This window comes from Myotis yumanensis, unplaced genomic scaffold, assembly GCF_028538775.1.
Source record: "Myotis yumanensis isolate MYYU_CA2020_CCGP unplaced genomic scaffold, mMyoYum1.0.hap1 SCAF_6, whole genome shotgun sequence".
NCBI classification, from domain to species: domain Eukaryota; kingdom Metazoa; phylum Chordata; class Mammalia; order Chiroptera; family Vespertilionidae; genus Myotis; species Myotis yumanensis.
Window position 1 is genome coordinate 58578028 of NW_027223757.1, and position 9547 is coordinate 58587574.

The window sequence follows — 9547 nt, forward strand, 5'->3', positions numbered from 1 at the left end:
CCTTTGTCAAATATTAATTGACTATAAAGGCATAGATTTATTTAAAAAAAAAAAGAAAGCTAGAAAGCAAAGGACAATTCAATGAAATCAGTAAAAGAATACATTTAAAAATGAGTAGTTTATGGACATTTACTTTTATTCAGTTTCTTCTTAAGGTGAAGAAAACTCTAAAAAAATGAGTAGTTTAACAAAGATAGAAATCATAAAAAAGAATCAAAAAAAATTCTGGAGCCTAAGAACACTATGAATAAATTAAAAAAAAAAAAAGGCGGCAATAGAGAGCATTAACAACAAAATGGATCCAGCAGAAAAAAGCATCTGTGAGTTAGAAGACAGAAATTTTGAAATATTCCAGTTGGAAGAGAACAAAGAAAAAAGAAAGCCTATGTGATCTACGGAATACTAACAAAAAGAACAATTTGCAAATTGTTGCAGGTTCAGAAGGAGAAGAGAGAAAGAAAGGGGCAGACACTTATTTAAATAAATATTAACTGGGAACTCCCCAAGTCAGGGGAGAGATTTGGACAGCCAAAACCTTGGGCCGGTTCTCCGTGGTCAGCACCCAGGACGAGTGGACTCTGGCCTCCTCCCACAGCATGTGGTACTTGGCCCCGCCCGACGTGTACCTGGAGGAGGTGCCCCACAGCCCCGACGTGAAGCTGGCCCTGCGGCAGGCGCAGACGGCCTCCTCCCTCGAGGTCTGCCAGGAGCCCTTGTCCAGCGACTCTGGGGACGAGCGTGTCCCCGGGAGGCCTCCGGCGCTGAGGCCGGGGTCCCTGCCCCGCAGCAGTGGCAGCTCGGCTGGCGACTTGGTGAGGAAGGCCGCTGCCCTCCTGCACAGGTTGGCGGGGGCTGGCCCCCCGGGGCCCGAGGCCCCCCGCAGGGCGGGCGTGAAGGTCACCACCATCAGTGTGACCTCCTTCCACTCCCAGTCGTCCTACATAAGCAGTGACAATGACTCGGAGCCCGAGGATGCAGACATCAGGAAGGAGCTGCAGAGTCTGCGAGAGAAGCACCTGCGGGAGATCTCAGAGCTGCAGAGCCAGCAGAAGCGAGAGATCGAAGCCCTGTACTGACACCTGGGCATGACGCTGCCCCCTAACCTGGGGCTCTTGCACACGGCCCCCCCTGCCGGCCGCCGGAGGAAGGCCAGCAGGAGCAAGCTGAAGGCTGGGAGGCTGCTGACTCCACTGGTGCAGCAGCTCAAGGTCGTGGCCTCCAGCACAGGTCACTCGTCAGACTGCAGCCGCGCCCCTCTTGCCCAGGACCCCGCCAGGGCCGGGGCAGGGCCCGCCGCAGCGGCAGACTCCTGTGGGAAGGCAGTGCAGACCCAGCAGCCTTGCTCCGTGCGGGCCTCCTTGTCTGCAGACATCTGCTCCGGCTTAGCCAGTGACGGGGGCGGAGCGCACGGCCCAGGGTCCTCCACCAGCAGCCTGGCCCCAGGCCCCGAGCCGGGCCCTCCCGCTGCCCTGCACACCCAAGCGCAGGTGAACAACAGCAACAACAAGAAGGGCACGTTCACGGATGACCGGCACAGACTGGTGGACCAGTGGGCCAGCCAGACAGACGGCGGGGGCTCCGCAGCTGAAGCAGTCACTCAACCAGCTGAAGCAGAAGCTGCACGACATGGAGGCGACAGCTGGCTGGCCCCCGGCCTCCGGCGAGATTCGGTCTATGAACACACCTCGAGCAGCAGTGGGGACACCATGTTTGGCCCTGGCGTCCGGCCCTCTACCCACCACGGTCATTCCTGGAACTGCCCTGGCCCTGCCCGTGCCCATTCCAGATTCTGAGAGTGAGAAGCCCAGCTGAGCCCAGGCAGGCTGACCCGTCGTCTCATGCAGAGAAGGCGAGTGCGCCTCGTGTCGGCTCACACTGTTTTGTAATCACTTTCTAAGCATTTTTTTTTTATTCACAATTGGAAACACAAATGTAATGCAAGAATAAAGAATATTTTGGGGGGAAAAGGAAAAAAAATAAAAGAATCCAACAAGGGCTCGGCTGACTGGAAACACACAGACATCATTAAGGGCACAGCCCCAGGCATCAGAGAGGCCACCTGGCACTGCTGGGGGCTGCGGTCACTTGGCGGGCCCCAGAGCCTGCGGTTGGAGCTGGCCTCTGTCTGCAGGCCTGGTTCAGGAGGGTTGGGAAGCCGTTCCTTCTCCACTTGTGGCTTCACTGGTCCTTTGGGATTTCCTCTCCTGGCATCGCCTCATTAACCCTTGCAGGGAGCCAAGGAGGAGGCAAGAATGTGTGCGCCTTCACCGGCACCTGGTTCTCCCTCCAGGGTGAAAGCGGGCCATGCCTCCCAGACAGCACACCCAGTTCCACAGGGTGTGAGGCTCACCACAGGCTGAAGGAAGGAGATTGTCCCTGCCCCAGGAGCGCTCGCACCCAGCCTCAGAGTGCTCATGCTGGACAGTTTGCCTGACAGGGTTAAGTGAGGCAGGGAGGCTCAGCCACAAGGGAGCATTGAAGTCTGTGGGAAGCCTTCCATGTGAGCTGGAGTTAGAGCAGTGCTTGCATCTGCCCTCCCCAGGCCCACCGTGGCTGGGACCGAACCTACCCACGTGGTCTCCAACAATAGCCCACACCCCTCATTCTACTGGGATTCATTTCCAGAATCAGGGTAAATTACCTTATTTACTAAACCCTGTGCCTCCCCCGGCGCCCTTCATCTTTATCTTGTTCTGATTGGAAGAGACCCCACCAACCAAGAACCAACCCCCAGAGGTAAAGACCAAGCCAGATACTCCCTCCCCTTTGATTCCAAGAGAAAATTCACTGAAAAAAACACAAAAAAACAAACAAAAAAACCTTGTTTATACAAAGAAGACAGAACTCAGCGGGAAAATGGGGCTCTTTTATCCACCAAAGCAGCTTCTGAAGCAGAAAGCAGCAAAGCTCTTGGTGTTTCTTGCTGCCTTATTTATATTAACGGAAGAATTAAATTCTTGCAAGGAGTTAAAAAAAAAAAAGGCCCACCTCCAGCTCCCACCCGGCCCACCTCCAGCTCGCAGGCTCTCTGGGCTGGCTATGGTTAAATACTCGTGGGTTGATTGATTACTCTCGGGGTGTGATTAAGTAATTAAGCTGAGGGTCCACTCGAGCTGCCAGGTGCCCACCCTTTAGGTTTTAGCAGAACCAGCTGGGCCAGATCCTCTGCTCCTTCCCAGGGATGAAGCTGGCAGCCTGGGCTCCTCGAAGGCCCCCCAGGGGATAAAACCCCTTAACTAAGTGCCTTGCGTGTAGTTAATCACTTTAACTAAGAACAATCGCGCTTAAGCTACATAATCTTTACTCCCTGGAATGGAGATAAGAAATAACGCCCTAACCTGTGCAATAGAAATTGACAGGATTAAAATCAACTGGTATAAATACAGATGTAACAAGACAATAAAAACCAAAAGAACTTGGCTGGAGATCCTAACAAGAACTTCGCTGGAGATCCTGACCAGAACTTGGCTGGAGTTCCTGGCTAGAGATCCTGGCTAGGCTGCTGATCAACTGAACGCTGTCTCCGTGTCATTCCTTCTTCGCCGACTCTGTCCACACCTTTGGGGACACCTGGACCTGTTGGGGTTGGACCCCAACACACCCCCCCCTGCCTCTGTGCCGCCAGGCTGCTGTTGCTTCCATGACCAGGGCACAGCACCGGCCATGCCTCACCTGAGTTCAATCCCTGTTGGCTGTGATGCCGTTGCCCCAATTTGCTTCCATTAAAAATGTCTGTGTTTTTCCAGAAAAAAAAAAAAAACATAAAGGGGAGGGAATAAAAGGGAAGTTATTGTATAAAATCAAAGTTATAGTCAGTGTAAAATGGACTTTTATATCTAGATGAAGTTTTATATAAGCTCCAGTAACCACACAGCAAAAAACCTACAATAGATTCACAAGAGAGGAGAAGGAAGATGCAAGGAAGAAAGACTTCTACCCAGAATCTCAGAGGGTGATGGCCCTTATGATACCTTGATATAGGACTGTGATGCAATAAATTTCTGTTCTCTTAAAAAAAAAATACCACCTATGTATAACTAACCCATATGTATTAATAATGCATATATATAAATAAGAAACCCATATGTATAAGAAACCCATTTGTATAAATAGCCCATATGTATAAGTATCCCATATGTATAAATAACCACTTTTTTAGCAGGAAGCTAAGCATATCCGGCACGGTGCATATCAGGCTCTTCCCCAGATCACACTTGTTCCAGTGACCCACAGCTATAGAAAAAAATAAAAATTAAAAAATAAAATAAAAATAAAAAGACAATTTACAAAAATCAATTTACAGTTATGGTTTGTAGTAACTTGGTCAAGACACCAGGTGGCATGAGACAATAAAAATTATTGTCACTTTGTCATGCTCTTCAGAATGCAATTGTACAATGATTTGCATACTGCATGTGTTCATGGAAGGTTGAGATTCAGATTTCTAAAGCAACCAACTAATTTCAAAATGAATTTATTAGTTCATCTTTTGGCAGCAATTTCGGCATTTCAGTGTATCCGCCTTTGCTTCTTAGAGTAATAACAGGCCAAGCTCCAAATATTGCAGACATTATTTTATTTTATCCTCAGCTGTCCTAGGAAGCAGGTATAAACTCTAATTTCTAAATGAGAAATCAAGGGTGAAAATGAGGTTCAAATCAAGGCTTGATGCAAATAGCTTTATATCCCTCTAAAGAAGTATGAATTAAGTAATAGCTAAAGTAACTCTTTTTAAAAAAATATAAGAAGTAATCTCAAAGCTTATTATGCTTTATAAGCTTGCATGTAGATATACAGTATTTATATTAGAAGGCATCTGTAAAGAAATTTTAAGCAAAAATATGAATACAAATGTTTATATAATGCCCATATCCAGAAGTCTTAAAACACTCCATTGTTTAAAAAATTAATACACACTAGACAGGCATCACAATACTCTATTTACAAATAAAAGAATACAGCACATATGGGGGTAAGTCATTTAATCAAAATCATTTCCTTCAAACTCATTTTGGAATTGGTTTTGAAGTTCTCATATGCCTGGTTTACCAGACCAAAGTCACATTTATTTATTTTGTCTTTCATTTAACAACTATTTATTGAATACTGTGTGGGACTAATATATAATCCAGACACAAATCATCTCCTTAAAAGTCTTAATCTCTGAAGTAAATAAATCATGTTGTAGAATAATTTCTGGACTGGCTCGCCGAACCTCAAGACCATCCACCATCCCACTGGCACTATGGCTAATTCCTATTTAGATGATACCATAACCCAACTGTGTGGCTCCAGAGTTGTGACCAGTGTCTGTCAGCCTGAGGGAGAAGCATTCCTGGACCTTGATAAGGTCCTGTCCTGGGTCCATGGAATGAGAAGTTAGGGAGATGGATAGTTACTGCTACTTCCTTTTCTGTATGTGGTTCACCAACCAACATAAACCTCCTTTCCAATTAAAAAACCCTTGGTGTACAGAAATGTCCATTCATTGGAAACGTATAAGCTAGGACAGCTATAGATAAGCCATTCCAAAGACCATTATGCAACCCAGGTGGTATGTAATACAAACTAGAAAGAAAGCACACCCTTAAAAATATGGCAATGTTTCTCAATGTGGTCCCTGAGTAGTGCATCATTATCAACTGGAATGCAAGTCGGAATGCCAGCCTCTACTCGACACCTACCAAATCAGTTGTTCCTCCTGGGATAGGGCCTGGGAATTCACATTTCATCTTTAACAGGCTCGTTAGGTGACTGTGGTGTAAAGGATGAAAATTAAATATTGATTATTTATTTTAGCCAAGGGTCAAGGAGAGATAAATGAAGGTAGTGGGATGGAAACAAGGCCTTGAGTAGAGAGAGAGAACTGTCCATTGGTTTATTGTCCATTCTCACAGTTCTCGCAAGCTTTAATAAACTCACAGCAGGGAATTCTTTTGTTGAAAAGAATCATAAAATATTAGAGGAAAAAAGACATTATCAAGTATGGTAATCTGCAAAGTTCTGCTAACTCTGGTGGCATATAGAAGGCCAGTCAAATGGGGATCTGGGTCCCCCACCCTGTTTAACCAGTTTAGCCTGTGGTTTGAAAAAACTGCTTTAAATATGCTAGACTCCAAAGGGGTAGGGGGCCCACAGGTTCTGAATAAAAGAGATGGGATCTTTAACTGTTTCTTTAGTAGGTGACCCTATAAATATCTTTGTCATGGAAAAACTCTTCTACACGTGATCCCAATGACACTTTTGTAGACTGTGTCTCACATTACACATCTCAACAGATTTTTAGCTTTGCCTAAAATTTCATTGCACAAAGGAAATTCAGCCACAGCAAAGGATTCTCCAGCCTCGTTGACCCCCTCAGTGCAGTTAACTCGCAAGAAAAACTGCACATGCAATGGTGAGAGTGTGCATGAGGGCTGGTCAGTTACCACCCAAAGACACTGCAGTGTCAGCCCACCTTTAGGTTGACTGATGGAGAGGATCTCTTTTTCTTCAGAGTGATAAACATAGTGCTCAACAGAGAAAAGTAGGCAAAGAAACTCATTCTGGCAAAAGTGGTGAGGTGGTAGAAGTGACCTCACATTCAGAGCTAGGTTGGAGTCCTAGTTGTTATATAGCCATCTGGTTCAGAGAAACATACTGCCCACTGACTGGGCAAGCCTCACTCCCACTCTCTTTACAGCACAGTGGAGCCTTGTAACTAGTTTTAGACAATGGACTGATGTATAGAAGGGACACATCCTATTTCTGAGCCAAATGACCCTTCAGTTTTCTCCTCTCTTCAGGTGACAAGTTGACAACTATGTGTTTAGATGTCCATTTCACAAGACCTTGTGACATGGAGGACAGCTTGATTAAGCAAGTAAGATTTGTTACCATAGCATAGCCCAGCCTGCTCTAATATAGCAATTGATAGAAGGCTGAGGGTCACATAACCAACTGCTCTTCCTTTAACTGTACACAGAGATATCAATAGTATCTTGGGAGTGGATTACCAATATTTATTATACCTGTCTATAATTAATTATAATGAGAATGCTTATCCTATATAATAAAAGCCTAATATGCAAATCAACAACACAGCAGAACAACCAGTGGAACAACCGGTCGCTATGTCATGCACTGACCACCAGGGGCCAGACGCTCAATGCAGGAGCTGCCCCCAGCCCACAGGTCCCAGGCTAGCCAAGGTGGGTGCCAGCGGGGGCCCCCCAGACTTCCCCCCTCCATTGTCCCACAGAGGGAGGCAACCAGCGGTGGCAGGGGGTGGGGCCAGCGAGCAGGCGGCACCACGCCAGCCAAGGTGGGTACCAGTGGGGGTCCCTTAATCGCCCTGCCAGTCGCCCCACAGATCAGCCCTGATCACCAGCCTGGCCTAGAAACCCTACCCGTGAACAAAAATTGTGCACTGCAAGAGGGTCCCTCAGTCCAGCTTGTGCCCTCTCGCAGTCTGGGACCTCTCGAGGGATGTGTGCCTGCTGGCTTAGGCCTGATCCCCGGGGATCAGGCCTAAGCCGGCAGGCAGACATCCCTCTCACAGTCCGGGGATCTCACAGTCCGGGACCCTTTGTCCTTAGTACTTGCCTGCAGCAGAGGTGGGAGAGGTTCCCACCACTGCCACTGCCACTGCACTCACCAGCAGTGAGCCCAGCTTCTGGCTGAGCAGTGCTCCCTCTGTGGGAGCACCCTGACCACCAGGGGGCAGCTCCTGCATTGAGTGTCTGCCCCCTGATGGTCAGTGCTTGTCATAGTGACCATTCCCTAGGCTTTTATATATAGATAGATTATCTATTATGTCACTGTTTATTATATTGCTTATAATAAATACCAAAGCATTTCTTATATATTTAAAATTTTTATCTAAAAATCAGCTCTTTATCTAATGCTTAAGATATAATTGAACATCTGTTTTAAGCAATAGGGCAGAAACCTAAATGAGAGTTCCAATCTTTTAGGACTTGTACCCCTTCTCATTGCTTGTTGGATTTCATGAGATTTTGGCCACTTCCTAAAAACTGAAGTGACTTAATAACAAGTGATGAATTAAAACTGAGGCTCAGAGAGTTTAGATAACCTACCTCATTCACACAGGCACAAGGTGCTCTAGTGCCTTCAGTAAAGTAACTGGGGAGTGGGGAGAGCATATTTTGGCCTTCTCTACACATCTTCCAGAATCACCCCTTCTCACTGTGCTCCTCTGAGGAAGCAGACGTGTGTGGCTGGAGTAATACGTTGATAATCTGCTTGGGGCCTAGACGCAGTGATGGTGAACCTTTTGAGCTCGGCGTGTCAGCATTTTGAAAAACCCTAACTTAACTCTGGTGCCGTGTCACATATAGAAATTTTTTGATATTTGCAACCATAGTAAAACAAAGACATATTTTTGATATTTATTTTATATATTTAAACGCCATTTAACAAAGAAAAATCAACCAAAAAAAATGAGTTCGCGTGTCACCTCTGACACGGGTGTCATAGGTTCGCCATCACTGGCCTAGAGTAAGACTCCAAGGGGCATGTGTGAATAGCAAAAGATGAGTAATTCCTCAACCACCTTTTGGGGTGGTTGTCCAATTTGCTGCTGGCCGCTGCCTTTGCCATGTGCCTGTGGAGTGTACATTTGGGGCCGCGGAGCTAAACTGCTTAGTACCTAGAGGAAAGGCCAGGCCATGCCTCCAAAAGCCCTCTTCTCAGCTCTTCCTCCACTTACCCCTGGACCTCTCTTTGAAGTGCATGTGGAATAAATATGAGTTTGAATGAGGGGCAAATTATGACCCTGTCTAGGGCACCCATATATTTCTGTATATCTCCGAGGATTCCAGTTTTAGTTCCTTTTACTGTGTAATCTCAGGCACTTCTCCTTTATTCCCTCTGCTCAGTTCAGGAGCCAGCCTTCAAGAGAAAATTCCCCTTTGCCAACCCAGAAATGCCCTTACCAATCCTTGAATCCCACACAACTGCACCAGCTGCCTACACCCCTGGGGTCCTAGTACTCACTCTTGTTAAAGCCAACGGATGCCTTTGGGCCCTTACAAGTTCTCTCTGGCAGCATGAGATTCTGTGACCAGTCCCTCCACTGAAACACTCTCTTTCCCTTGTTCAATAAAAGTATCTCTTGATTCTCAAAAAAAAAAAAAAAGGAAGGAAGGAAGGAGGGAAGGAAGGAAGGAAGGAAGGAAGGAAGGAAGGAAGGAAGGAAGGAAGGAAGGAAAGAAAGAAGGAAGGAAAAGAAAGAAAGAAAGAAAGAAAGAAAGAAAGAAAGAAAGAAAGAAAGAAAGAAAGAAAGAAAGAAGGAAGGAAGGAAGGAAGGAAGGAAGGAAGGAAGGAAGGAAAGAAAGAAGGAAGGAAAAGAAAGAAAGAAAGAAAGAAAGAAAGAAAGAAAGAAAGAAAGAAAGAAAGAAAGAAGGAAGGAAGGAAGGAAGGAAGGAAGGAAGGAAGGAAGGAAGGAAAGAAAGAAAGAAAGAAAGAAAGAAAGAAAGAAAGAAAGAAAGAAAGAAAGGCCCTTTTTATTTTCTTCTAAATTGTTATTATAAAAAATTTTAAGACT

At 46.1% G+C, this 9547-nt stretch overlaps 1 pseudogene; it reads left to right on the plus strand.

Annotated features, from left to right (window-relative positions):
- Positions 1-295: 295 nt before the first annotated feature.
- LOC139012859 (serine/threonine-protein kinase WNK2 pseudogene) lies at positions 296-1825 on the plus strand (annotated as a pseudogene).
- The last annotated feature ends 7722 nt before the right edge of the window (positions 1826-9547 follow it).